Below are 13,165 nucleotides of genomic sequence, written 5' to 3'. Positions count from 1 at the left end.
TGCAGGTCACCAAAGATAGGCACGAATCAACACCAATAAGTCTCCCCACAATACGGCAATGAGAAGGCTTGGATTCGGTTTGCCTGATTGATAGGGCTTGTAAGCACCTGCAGGCAGTTCTAGCAGAGCAGAGCATGCGCTGCAGGGCACCGAACACAGGCACGCATCAGCGCCTAAAAACCTCCTCACAACATGGCGAAGAGAGGACCCGGACTCGGTTTGCCTGATTGGTAGGGCTTGTAAGCACCTGTGGGCAACTCTAGCAAGCAGAGCAGAGTGTGTGCCGTGGGACACCGAAGACAGGCACGTATCAACGCCAAAAATAAAAAGAAAGGGGGATCTGTGGGGAGCAACCCGGACTAGACTAAGTTACTGGAATTAAGACTTATTCTATGCATCTGCTCTCCCACAATATGGCGCTGGGAGAGGAGAAAACAGCTTCTACACAGCTGCCTCCAGTTCAACCAATAAACAGCAGGACCTGCTCCTGATTGGAGGAGAGCAGCGTGCTCGGCGTGTGGGTAGCAGAGTTGGGATTGGTGGAAGAGGACTATAAAGGAGGAGAGAGACAACATGCACCAGGAACATCTAGGGGGAACATCTATCTGAAGGAACACCTGTGCAGCCCCCAAGAGAGCCGGCCGGCGGTGTGCCGCTCCCCTGCGGAAGTGGGGAATGTGGCAGGGGGAACCGCCCTTCCACGGAGGTGGAAGGGACAGTAGCCAACCCGGGAAGAACCAGCAGCAAACCCGGGGAGGGCCGAGCAGACGAAAGAACAGCGCAGGGTCCTGTGTTGTTCCTCCATGAAGACGGGGAGCGACAGTGGAGTGTGCTTCTTCTGGGGGGACATGGAGCAGGCCAGCTGCGTGGTGCTGGGCGTGAGGCTCTGGGCGTGAATTCCGAACAGGAGCAGAGGATCTGCCCTGAGCCCACCCAGGGCCCATCACGGGAGCTTCCCGAGGAAAAGCTGGGTCCCCTTCAGGGCAGCAAGCACAGCCCGGGTGTCTGCGCCCACCTGGCCCATCCCCCTGGGAGCCGGCGATGCCGCCAGGTCACTTGCACCTAGGAACAATGCTAGTATTAATGCTGCTACAGTGGGCTAGGAACAATGCTAGTATTAATGCTGCTACAGTGGGCTAGGAACAATGGTAGTATTAATGCTGCTACAGTGGACTAGGAACAATGCTAGGATTAATGCTGCTAATATGGGCTAGGAACAATGCTAGTATTAATGCTGCTACAGTGGGCTAGGAACAATGGTAGTATTAATGCTACTACAGTGGGCTAGGAACAATGCTAGTATTAATGCTGCTATAATGGGCTAGGAACAATGCTAGTATTAATGCTGCTACAGTGGGCTAGGAACAATGGTAGTATTAATGCTGCTACAGTGGACTAGGAACAATGCTAGGATTAATGCTGCTAATATGGGCTAGGAACAATGGTAGTATTAATGCTACTACAGTGGGCTAGGAACAATGGTAGTATTAATGCTACTACAGTGGGCTAGGAACAATGCTAGGATTAATGCTGCTACAGTGGGCTAGGAACAATGCTAGTATTAATGCTGCTATAATGGGCTAGGAACAATGCTAGGATTAATACTACTACAGTGGACTAGGAACAATGGTAGTATTAATGCTACTACAGTGGACTAGGAACAATGGTAGTATTAATGCTGCTACAATGGGCTAGGAACAATGCTAGTATTAATGCTGCTACAATGGGCTAGGAACAATGGTAGGATTAATACTACAGTGGGCTAGGAACAATGCTAGGATTAATACTACTACAGTGGGCTAGGAACAATGCTAGGATTAATACTACTACAGTGGGCTAGGAACAATGCTAGGATTAATACTACTACAGTGGGCTAGGAACAATGCTAGGATTAATGCTACTACAATGGGCTAGGAACAATGCTAGGATTAATGCTACTACAGTGGGCTAGGAACAATGCTAGGAGTAATGCTACTACAATGGGCTAGGAACAATGCTAGGATTAATGCTGCTACAATGGGCTGTGCCCGTCCAGAGCAGGTGCAGAACCAGCTCCAGCCTCAAGGCAGAGGGCCTGCACCTGTGTCACCCCCTGCCTTTACCACCAGCGAAGCAACCCAAGTTCTCCTCACCGCACAGACCAGGCCATCTACGCCAACCGGGTGTTCATGGGAGACTTCAGGCCAAGCGACCCCCAACACCGGCAGACGAGGCCAGACCGGGAACGCTGCTCAGAGCCGAGCCGGCATTTCAGAGCCCCCGTCAGGGCACGGCCCAGGAAGCAGACGTTCTACGGGAGGTTTACAGACATCCGTTAGCTGCCCTCTTCCCCTCGTGCACACCCACTTACTGCTTTATTAAAAAACAGAGCTCGCTGCGTATACTCGCACTACATCCCTGGCACCGTGAGGTGCTGGGGGGTGAAATGGTTCCTACGATGACCACGGGCCAGTCGCCCCTCCCCCGCCGTCCACTCACTGGACTCAGCACCTGTCACTCACTGGGGGCCTCACGCTGCACATCGCCCTCTGCACTTTCCCATCCCTTGGCCGACACCCTCACTTCCCTCCGATCTGGGCAGACCACCTTCCTGACAGGGTAGAACGCCCCGACTTCAGGCAGACTGACCCACAAGGCTTCGACCCTGCAGTGGCCAGAGAGCCGGGCACACGCGGTGCAGATGGGCACGGATCTGGACTTTGTTTCCTTTGCAAGCAGGTGCTAGGAGGGGGATGGAGGTGGCCACCCATGGGCACACGGCCACCGAGCCAGCATGGCCGGGGAATACGGGGTCAGCACGTTCTCCACGCCGGTTTCCCACCTGCAGTGGGTTTAGCAGGGCGTGACCTCATCAGGGACCAAGGAGCACTGGGAATTTTAACTACTTTTTTTTTTTTTTAATTATTTACTTGACAGGCAGACACACACAGAGGTAGAGTGGGAGGGAGGGAGGGAGAGAAAACACTTCCAGCTGTTGGTTTACTCCTCGAATACTTGCAATGGCCCCAGGCTAAGGGCGAAAGCCAAGAGTTTGGACCTCACTCCAGGTTCCCCACGTGGGTAGCAGGAACGCAGTCATGGCAGCGTGACCCTGCCTCCCAGGGCTGCCTTAACACGAGGCCGGCATCAGGAACAGGGCCAGGGACGGAGCCCAGCACGCCAATGCGGATGCAGGTATCTTAGCCGGCACCCAGCGCCTGTGTCTAAGTACAAATATTTCTATTTCACAATTTTTCTGGGTTTCCAGTCATTCCAGGCAAAACAAGACCTGCATCGGCACAGGAGAACGCTCGCACAGCACGAGACGGTGGCTGCCCACTTTAACAGAGCACGGCCCCTCCAAGCTGTGCAATACCCCCGCGGCTGGCACGGCCCCCCAGACTGGCACAGCCCCCCAGACTAGTAGGGCCCCCCAGGCTGACGTAATCTCCCCAACCTGCAGGCCCCTGCAGCCTGGCACCGCCCCCCCCCAGGCTGCAGACCCACCCCAAGCGGGCACAGCCCCCCAGGCTACATGACACCCCTGAGGCTGGCACGGCCCCTGCAGCCTGCATGACCCACCCCAGGCGGGCACAGCCCCCCAGGCTGCACGCCCCCGCCCCCGGCTGTCCCTTCCCTCACCTGCGGGCCTTGGCAGCGTGGGCAGTCCCGTGAGCCCCGAGCGGCCGCTGCGCCCTGGCTGCCCGTGCTCGGATCTCGGCTGCTGGGCTCCGTAGCATTTCTGTGTCTCTCCCCGCGCAGGGCCTTCCCCAGAGCAGGTGCCACGCATCCGAGAGGAACACACGAGTAATGCAGTTTGAGGACGGCCGCTGAGGTTCCACTCAGACCTCCCCTCCTGGGCGCAGGCCCCAGGCTCCTCCTGATGAAGCCAGAGGTCACGTGGACTCCGCCCGCAGCCCCGCCGCCCACTGGGAACCACGCAGAGCGAGCCCCAGGCCTTCCACACCAGAAGGGGGCGTTGCTAATTACACAGGTTCAGCAGCTGGTGTAGGTGGTGCCGGCACCTGCGAGGACCTCACGGGAGACCTCGTGAGACAGCCGAGGCGGTGCTGGCCACAGCTGCACGGGCGGGGAGGGCGGGAGCTGCCCCAGACGGAGTCGGAGTCGGGCTGGCTGCCGACGCCTGACCTTTGCTCTCCTGACTGGTACTCTTCTAATTAATTAATAAGAGAGAGCGGCACAGAACTCTCCCACCCGCTGGTTTATTCCCCAAATGCCCCTGGCAGCTGTGACTGCACCAGGCCAAAACCAGGATCTAGAACTCAATCCAGGTCTCCCTCACGGGTGGCTGGGCCCCAGTCCCATGAGCCATCACCACCGCGTCCCAGGGTCAGCAGGAGGTTGGTGGAGGAGCTGGAGCCGGGTACCAAGTGCAGGCACGGGCACCTCACCAGCCAGGACGCCTGCCCGCCTCGGACGGCTGCTTTGAGTTCACCCACGAGCCTGTGGCGTGGACAGAGAAAGTTTGCCTCTAAGAGGCTGACGCAGGGATGCGTGGGTCAGGCTCGCTGCCCGGCCCGGCCCGCGGAGCTGCCACGGCAAACATGCTCTCACGCTCTGCGCTCAGAAAGCCCCGGCCTGCTGAGTGCCGCCAAGACACCCGGTGCTGCCGCCGAGTTTGCGCCTGGCGAGGAAATCCCACGGACACACGGGTCTAACAGAATGATTTAGGCAAGGGAGGGCCTTCAAAGGGATGTGACCTGAGCCCGGTCCTTTTATCCATGTGATGACGACATTCGTGGGAGCACACGTGGGCTTTATTGTATTCCCAGGGCGTCACCAACCCATCTCAGCGATTTGCACTCCCCAAATCTACCACTCGGAGTGCTGCAGGCTTTCAGAACTTAGGAGCTCACCCTGGCACTTGGGAGAGCTTACAGGTCTGTTAGGAACTGGATACACACCCAGCGCAGACTTAGACAGAGTTTCCTGGGCGAGGCAGACCAGGTGATGGCTAGTGGATGCAGACGGGCACAGGCACCAGGATCCTGTTTTGTTTTGTTTTAAGGCCAATATAATGTTTTCTTATTCAAAAACAGAAAGTGTAAAAATGATGGTATTCAGGGCTTTCACCATGGCACAGAAGGTTAAGCCACCACCTGTGACGCTGGCATCCCGTAGGGGCGTTGCTCCACTTCTGATGCAGCTTCCTGCTAACGAGCCTGGGAAAGCAGCGGAAGATGGGCCAAGTCCTCGTGCCCCTGCACCTAAATGGGAGACCCGGACAGAGTTCCAGGCTCCTGGCTTCAGCCCGGCCAGCCCAGGCTGTTGTGGCCATTTGGGGAGTGAACCAGCAGATGGGACTTCTCTCCATCTCTACCTCACCCTCTCTGGAACTTTGCCTTTCAAATAAAGGAAAAATCTTTTCTAAAACACAAAAAAAATGTTTGTACTCCCTCTCTGCGCCAGCCCTTGTACGATTATTATCTCATTTACTCAGTCCAAACCCCCCGGTGGGAGCGCCAGCCTCTGTGGCTCAGCTAGAACCAGAACCTCCCCAGGCTGGGCCGAACTTGGTTCTGGTTTCAGAAGAAGTCCGATGTCATCCCTCAGCCCCACCCACACAGGGACAGAGCCAATCCCATAACCTGCTTCTGCCACATGGCTCCCCTGGCCGCACCACGGCCCACGCAGCATCTTCGCGAGGGGCTGGCTGAAGCTCAGGGCTGAAAACAGCCTGCAGAGCACAGCAGGTGCCCAGCACCCGCTGGCCGGCCAGCGTCCACGCCTCTCTCCTCTCCTGGGTCCCTGGCCACAGTGCCTTCAATACAGCTGGGCCCGCCCAGCGTTTCCAGAATAAGCTACAGGGACAATCAGTCTGCAGCAAACCACAAGGGTGACCGCAGAGTGTTCAGAAAGCACTGAGGATGGGTGCCCACGTCCTGGCACGGGTGGAGGACCCCTGGGCTGACGGCGCACCCAGGAACTGGCGTCGCGCCCCTCAGGAGTGTGGGGAGCCTCCTGTCCCCTCCTCCCCGGACGGTGCCCAGGTCACTGCTCAGCTGCCAGCAGCACTGGGGCCCCCACGCCAGGACAGGCCCCCCGGGGCTGCGACCACACAGCTACCCCTAGAGGTCCAGGTCATGGCGACGGCGACAAGCGTCAGCCCAGGTATCAGGCCACTGATGGACACACAGGCCTGGTCAGGTGGTTCCTCACCACGTCTCACATCCCCGTGTCTCGGTGACCGCTCAGGCAGCCGTTCTCCTGTCACTGAGAGGCGTTAGGGGGACCAATCGTGGAGACCTCTGTGTGCGTCAGGAGCTTGATCCAGCTCCCCTTTCTCCTGATTTCTGCAGTCCTGTGCTCAAGGTGTCTGTCGGAACTTGGCCCAAACAATCAGCAGTTTTCCTGTAACGGTCTCCACAGGGACCCTCCACTTCAGAGCGCTCCCCTCGGAGCCGGTGCCACGGTGCAGCAAGTAAACCCGCACCTGCCCATATGGGTACCGGTTCTAGTCCGGGCTGCTCCTCTTCTGATCCAGCTCTCTGCTATGGCCTGGGAAAGCAATGCAAGATGGCCCAAGTGTTTGGGTCCCTGCACCTACGGGGAGACCCGGGAGAAGCTCCTGGCTGGCTTTGGCCGTCGTGGCCATCTGGGGAGTGAGCCAGTGAATGACAGATCACGCTCCCCCCACCCCATAACTCTTTCAAGTACATGAATGAGTCTTTTTTTTTTTTTTTTGACAGGCAGAGTGGACAGTGAGAGAGAGAGAGAGAGACAGAGAGAAAGGTCTTCCTTTTCCATTGGTTTACCCCCAATGGCCACCACGGCCGGTGCTGATCTGAAGCCAGGAGCCAGGTGCTTCTCCTGGTCTCCCATGGGGTGCAGGGCCCAAGCACTGGCCATCCTCCACTGCACTCCCGGGCCACAGCAGAGAGCTGGCCTGGAAGAGGGGCAATCGGGACAGAATCTGGTGCCCCAACCCGGACTAGAACCCGGTGTGCTGGTGCTGAAGGCAGAGGATTAGCCTATTGAGCCGCGGCGCCGGCCCATGAATGAATCTTTAAAAAAGAAGTTCCCTTGAAAGCCCTAGAATATGCCCTTCTGAGCAGAAATACCACACAACAAATCTGCCACGTGCTTCCCTTCCCCGCACCCCTTCCTGCTCCCTCTGGGACTGCAGGTGAACCTCCCCGGGCTCAGAACATTCTCACTGCTGACAATCAGATAACACAATGCAGTCAGCCAGCCGGGACCTGCAGAAAATCCTTGCCCAAACACCTCCACGCCCCTTACCCTTGGGAATGCACAGGCCCCAGGGACCTCAGAGCGGAGAGCACCCAGCTTGCAGAGCTGGGGGAGCACCTCACCACCCGGCGGGGACGGGAGGAGGCTGGGGAGGGGGTGGGCGGAGAGGCAGCCCGCAAAGCCTGGACACAGGTGCACACACACACGTGTGTGGTGGCAAATCCCGTCAATCCAGTTCTACTCAGCCACACAAATGCAAGTGACTGCACACAACACAGGTGAATCTCAAAGTAATTACGCCATGAAAGACATTCTAGAAAACAAACCAATCCCCGGTGAGCTAGAGCAGGCGGGTGTGGTGACAGTCGGCTCAGGCAGCAAGCTGGGGCCCAGGAAGGAGCAGAGCTCAAGACGGCAGAGACCCTAGAGGGCTGCGGACCTGCTCACCGCCTCGAGGTGACAGCGACTTCAGGGGAGCAGGCGGGCCGGCACCGCAGCCTGGACGCGTGTGCAGCTGGTCACACGCCCACTGCTCGGCCGCAGCAAAACCTCGAGGCCCAGGACCCTCCCTGGACAGCAGCGTCCCCGTCCTCGGTGCCAGCACCAAGGCGTCTGCATGCCCCCCTCCCCCCGACCCCAGGCTGCTTCCCCGCCCCCTCCCCGGGTCTCCAGGCGTGGCTGCCGCCTCCACTCCCTGAGCTCTCCCTGTGTGTGTCCGGATCCAGGTTTGCCCTTTCTAAACAGGGGTCCCAGTCACACTGGGTCGGGGCCGCCCCACTCGCCACGGCCGCTTCGAGGGCGGCTCAGGTTCTGAGCTCCCGCATGTCGGCACTGCCACACGGTGCAGCCCACGGCAGCAAGCACTCTGAATAAATACCACGCCAGCAACACCCAAGCTCAGTCGTGAACGCCACGTCACCCACGCATTTTCCCTTTTTTCCAGGTTACCTCTTGAAATAGGACTACGGCCCAAACATCCAGTCTCAGCCTCTCCCTCCCTCTCTCTCTTGTTTAGACTTAGTTCTCTCGTTCCTTCTCTGCCTCCCATCACTTAAACACAAGCACAGTTTATTTTTTGATGGCCATGCACTGTTATTTCTCCCGGAGAGTGTATGAGGCACAATGTGATGTTTTGATTCACGCACACACTGTGTGACAAGCGAATCAAGACCATCAGCACTTGCATCACCTTGAGTTTGTGATTCCTTATGGTTCGTGCATTCGGAATCCTCCGCTCTGAGACGCACAGCGCTCATCTTCATTGCATCCAGCCCACCCTGCACAACACCCAAATCTGCCACTTTCAACTCACAACCTTTTTGTGGCGTCTTCCTTCTCAGAACGCACCGAGGCGGCGGGTGGCTTCCGTGGGGCGAGAGGACAGCCTGCGTGAGTCGGGGCCACGGGGCTTCCACGCCAGCTGCTCTCTCAGCCGTCCAGGGCAGCCGCCCCGCTGCGCTCTGTCAGAGCTGGACATACTCCCTCCCCCGGGCGCAGGCCCCCTTCTCCCTCCTCCTGGCGCCAGCCCTGCTGTAGCTGTGAGCTGACATCTCCCTGTGGGTTTCATTAGCTCATCACTGATCATTAGCGAAGTGGAGCGTTTTCTTCACATACATGTTGGCCATCTGTGTAGCTTCTGAAAAAAGTCACCTCAGATCGCTTGCTCATTTTTTAATTGGGCTGTTTTCTTGCTAGTAAGTTGCCCGGGCGCCCGTATGTTCTGGTTATAATGCCTCTGCGGAGCTTCCCTCCCACCCTCGCTGCGGCTGCTCCCTGGTCGTGCGAAGCTCTTCAGCTGGCGCACACCCGTGTGACAATTTTGGCTTCCACTGCCTGCACGCTGGGGTCCCGTGTGGCAACGCGCAGACCCGTGTGACGATTTTGGCTTCCACTGCCTGCACGCTGGGGTCCCGTGTGGCAACGCCGTGGTCCACTAACCATGTCCACAAACTCCTGAGAGGTCTGCGGGTCACACTAACAGAGCAGGAGGCCCCTGACCTGAAAACCAGAGAGCTGGGTTCAGGCCTAGCTGCCCCGTGAACTGGATACAGGGCTGTGGTTCAATGTCAAATCCAGTGCAGTTTCCCAGTCACTCTGCAGTTCACATAAGCCTTAGCACTTTAAAAAGTTTTTTTTTTAATTGTATTTGTTTGTGAGGTAGAGAGAGAGAGAGAGAGAGAGAGAGAGAGGTCTTCCATCCACTGATTCACTCCCCAAATGGCTGCAATATTCGGAGCTGTGCTGATCCGAAGCCAGGAGCCAGGAGCTTCTTCTGGGTCTCCCACGTGGGTGCAGGGGCCCAAGGAGTTGGGCCATCTTCTACTGCTTTCCCAGGCCACAGCAGAGAGCTGGATCAGAAGTGGAGCAGCCAGGTCTCGAACCAGCGCCCATATGGGGTACCAGCACTGCGGGCCAAGGCTTAGCCCAGTACATGCAGCGCCAGCCCCGAGCATCAGCCTTGGTCAGCTGTAACAGGATGGGGGTCGTCCTGACTTCCCGTGGGCTCCTGCATTGAGCTGCAGGCACGGTGCTGCCAGACACTGGGCAAGACCTCAAGAACAGACCAGCGCCCGTCTGCGGCTTCCTCTCCCAGTCACAAAACGCCAAACGCCAAACGTGACCTCTCGTTTGCAGAAGACTGGGTGGATACGTCACACACTCAGCACTGCACACGCACCGAATCCTGCAGAACAGGAGCCCGGCAGGCGAGCGCTCAGCCGCCCGCAGCAAGCGAAGACACTGTTCCCACGCCCAGGGAGGAAAGCGATGCGAGGCCTTGAGGACAAAAATAAAAAGCGGCCCAGTGAAACGGGGACACGCCGGCAGAGGCAGGCACTAGGGGGTTGCAGAGGAATCCTGGGAGCCCGTGCTCCTGCAGAACCCGTTTATACCGCTTTGTCTGCTCGATCTGCCAGTCTTTCTTTCATTGCCTCATAGGAACCTAGGACTAAAAGTAAGTGCGCATATGGAATTTACGGTAATGGGAGCCCTGGATTCCAGCACAGGGGTCTCTGAGCGTTTTCCTATGAGGAACAGCTGTGAACTTCCTTCAGGTTTTATGCTTACCGAGAGAAAACTGGAGCCTAAGCCACAGACGGGGCCGCTGACACTCCTCACCGCCCTTGCTTGCAGGCCCTGGGAGTGCGGGGGAGGCCGGGAGTCACTGGCTCTGCACACAGTGGAGGGCTGGCTGCTGTTCCATGGCTTCGCGGCCTGTCTCACGGGGCGGCCCGCAGGGCGCTTTGCCCACGGCAGGTCTAATGCCTGCCCAGGACACTGCCGCAGTGAGAGTGCACAGGTGGAGACCAAGGGCCAACGAAGCTGCCATTCCCACGCCACAACCTGCTAATGCCGGTTTGCTCCGGACGGAGAGGCTTCCTGGTGCAGGAAGCTTCGGATTCAAGGCCTGAGAGCCTCGGGGAGCCGACACAGTGCTCACCATGGACCCATGTCGGCTGACCGGGTTAACTGCTGAAGATAATTCCAGGGACGCCTCGGCAGATGCCGTTTACATGCTCTCAACTCATTTCTGGAAGAAGAGCAGCTGTGTATGCGCCGTGCCCCAGTCCGCCGTGAAGCGTCGTGGCAGGCAGGCGAGGGGCCGTGCTCACGGCCCGCCGGGGTTTCAGGGCTGCAACCCGAGCTCAGAGCTGGCCAGCGCACTGACACTGGGCGCTCCATGAATATTTCAGTGAGGGAGAGGAGAGGGACGCTCGACCTCTAAGGCGGTGGCTTTGAAAAGGCAAGGTTTTCTTCTCAAGATGAAGTGTCCCTTTAAATGTCGAATACGATCACCCCCTCCAGTCGCGCCTTATTTCCCCTGGTTGGCCACATGGGTCAGCACAGGAGGACTCAAGCAACAAGGATGCGCCTTCACCCCCGCCGAGGGACCTCGGGGGAGCGTGGGGTCCTGAGCGCCTCCGCCCGCTGTCAGCTCTGAGCCCTGGCGCCGCTGGAGTCCTCGCACTGCACCTGCAGTTCCAGCCTCCCTCAAAGCCTCCAGGTCTTCCAGGAGGCCCTAAACAAGTGCGCAGTAAGATGAGGTCTTTTTTTTAATTTTCCTGTAACAAACCAATACATTCAGGGCCAGGGCTGCTGAGCTTGCTGGAAGCAACTCCAATGGGTCTGAGGCTTCACCGGGCCAGCGCACACGGCTGGGTTCTGCTGCTGTTCCCGGGAAAGGCGACGGGAGCCTTCAACATAGGGCGCTCAGGAGATGCCCCCCGCATGCCGGCAGGGCCTGCCACTCCGACCACTGCGCCACTGGGGCAGCTCTGGAAACTTTCGAGAACTGGGTCAGACTTCAGACTCCGCGGAGTTCCGCCTCGCTGGCCCTCGGCCCCCAGCTCAGCACAGGGACCCCCCTCTCCCTGCCCGCGTCCAGCCGGCCTGGACCACACCTTCCCCTAGGGTTCTTTCCTTCTGCCGCCACCTCAGCGCCAGCTCCCAGCTTCCTCTCCCACCCTGGCTTTGGGGAAGAAGGAGGCCGGCGACAAACATTGGCTTCACTGCCTCTCCTGGTGCCTCTGAGACGCGGACCCTGTGTGGGCTCCGGGACAGCACCATCCACCCGTGGGAGCTGCTGCCCTGATCCGGCCTGCTATGACCTGGCTAATGGTCCCTGCGGCTGGCATCCTCCGAGCTCACCACACACCATGACAGCCCTGAGCATCTCACTCTTACCCCGCACGCCGCTTCTGCGCATCCCTCTCCGGAGCCCAGGACACCAAGCCTTAAAGGTAAAGTGCTCTGCCACGGGGGCGCAGCTCACACCAGGCAGTGCCAGGACACAGAGCAGCGCGTGCTGGCTTCGAAGCTCGCAGGTGGAGGCCAGGCCCAGGCCACGCCAGGGATTCCTGTCCCTGCCTCGCCGCCTGCCCCAACTCGGCGGTGCCCCCGGCGCACCCACCCACCCACCCACCTTTCCTCCACCAAGCTCCGCCTCCCGGGCCTCGGCATCCCCTCCCGGTCCCACCCAGGAGGGCAGGCTGGGAAGCCGAGCCACGGCAGCAGCCCCAGGAGTCCCGCATTCCGTGGTCCCTTGGTCATCTGCCATGTGCCCGCCCCCACAGGCCCAGCTCCTTTCCAACCGCGGGAACGGGGAGAACCAGCATGTATCCGGCGAGGAACCGGGCGGGCGGGGTTCTCACGCGGCGCGGTCACGGTTCGGTTCTTCGGCCTCCTCGTTCCACTGCGGCAGCCCGGAACCCAATTGTCCCTCCACGGCGTCGCCGGCTTCTAACCGTGGTCCCCTCGCTGAGCGTGCCCAGGGCACGCCAGGGCACGCCGCACTTTCTGGCCAACGCAAAGTGGACGGAGACGCAGGGCACCGAGTGGCCACCAGACGGCCATGCCAGGCGCCTAGGCGCGTTCCAGGGACCAGAACCACGCGGTGACCGCTGTTGCGTTCGCCCCCGGCTTCCACGCAGCGTCCTGCGCGGGGCCCGAGGCCCCAGGAGACGAGGCCACCGCACTCTCCCGCTCCGTGCGCCTCACGCAACTTTCCCCGCAACGTGTCGCAGCCCCCTGGCTTCAAAGTTTCAGGAACGTTCTCCGAGAGCCGTCCTGGGCGGGGGCGGCGCCGCCGTGCAGCCGGGGGTCCAGCCTCTTCTCCCCGCGGCCGGCTCGCAAGGGGCAGGGCCGGCGCCCAGGCCGGGCTGTGTCTGCCCGGAGCCCCGCGCGCGCACAGCCCCGGGCCCGCGGGGCCTCCCTGCACCCGCATTTTTTGGTTTTTGTGTTCGCTTGTTTTCCTTTCCGGGTCCGTCCTTCACTGAGAAGCGGCGGCGCCTCCCTGGCCCAGCCGCGGTCCCCGGCACACAAAGCGGCGGCGGCGGCGGCGGCGGCGGCGCGCGGGGCCTTCGTCGGGCGGACCCCAGATGGTGCCCAGCACGGGGCCGCGCGGGCGGGGGGCGGCGGCGGCGGGCGGGGCGGTGCGGGCGCGGCGGCCAATCGGCGCGCGGCCCATCAGCTGACC

General features: G+C 59.7%; 1 protein-coding gene across 2 annotated transcripts in view; it reads right to left on the bottom strand.

The window, feature by feature from the left end:
- The window catches only part of LOC149124473 (uncharacterized), a 171,392-nt gene extending 166,406 nt beyond the window's left edge, over positions 1-4,986 (bottom strand). The window contains exon 1 of one of the 2 annotated variants that reach the window (XR_016214505.1): positions 3,622-4,986. The gene's annotated coding sequence lies outside the window, so the exon portion shown is untranslated. The remainder of the gene's footprint in view (positions 1-3,621) is intronic. The other variant, XR_016214500.1, reaches the window with a different exon arrangement.
- Between the last annotated feature and the right edge of the window lie 8,179 nt (positions 4,987-13,165).

This window comes from Oryctolagus cuniculus, chromosome 10, assembly GCF_051225735.1.
Source record: "Oryctolagus cuniculus isolate XC-2025 breed Fujian yellow rabbit chromosome 10, ASM5122573v1, whole genome shotgun sequence".
Lineage (NCBI taxonomy): Eukaryota > Metazoa > Chordata > Mammalia > Lagomorpha > Leporidae > Oryctolagus > Oryctolagus cuniculus.
This window is presented reverse-complemented; position numbering and strand designations above follow the sequence as displayed.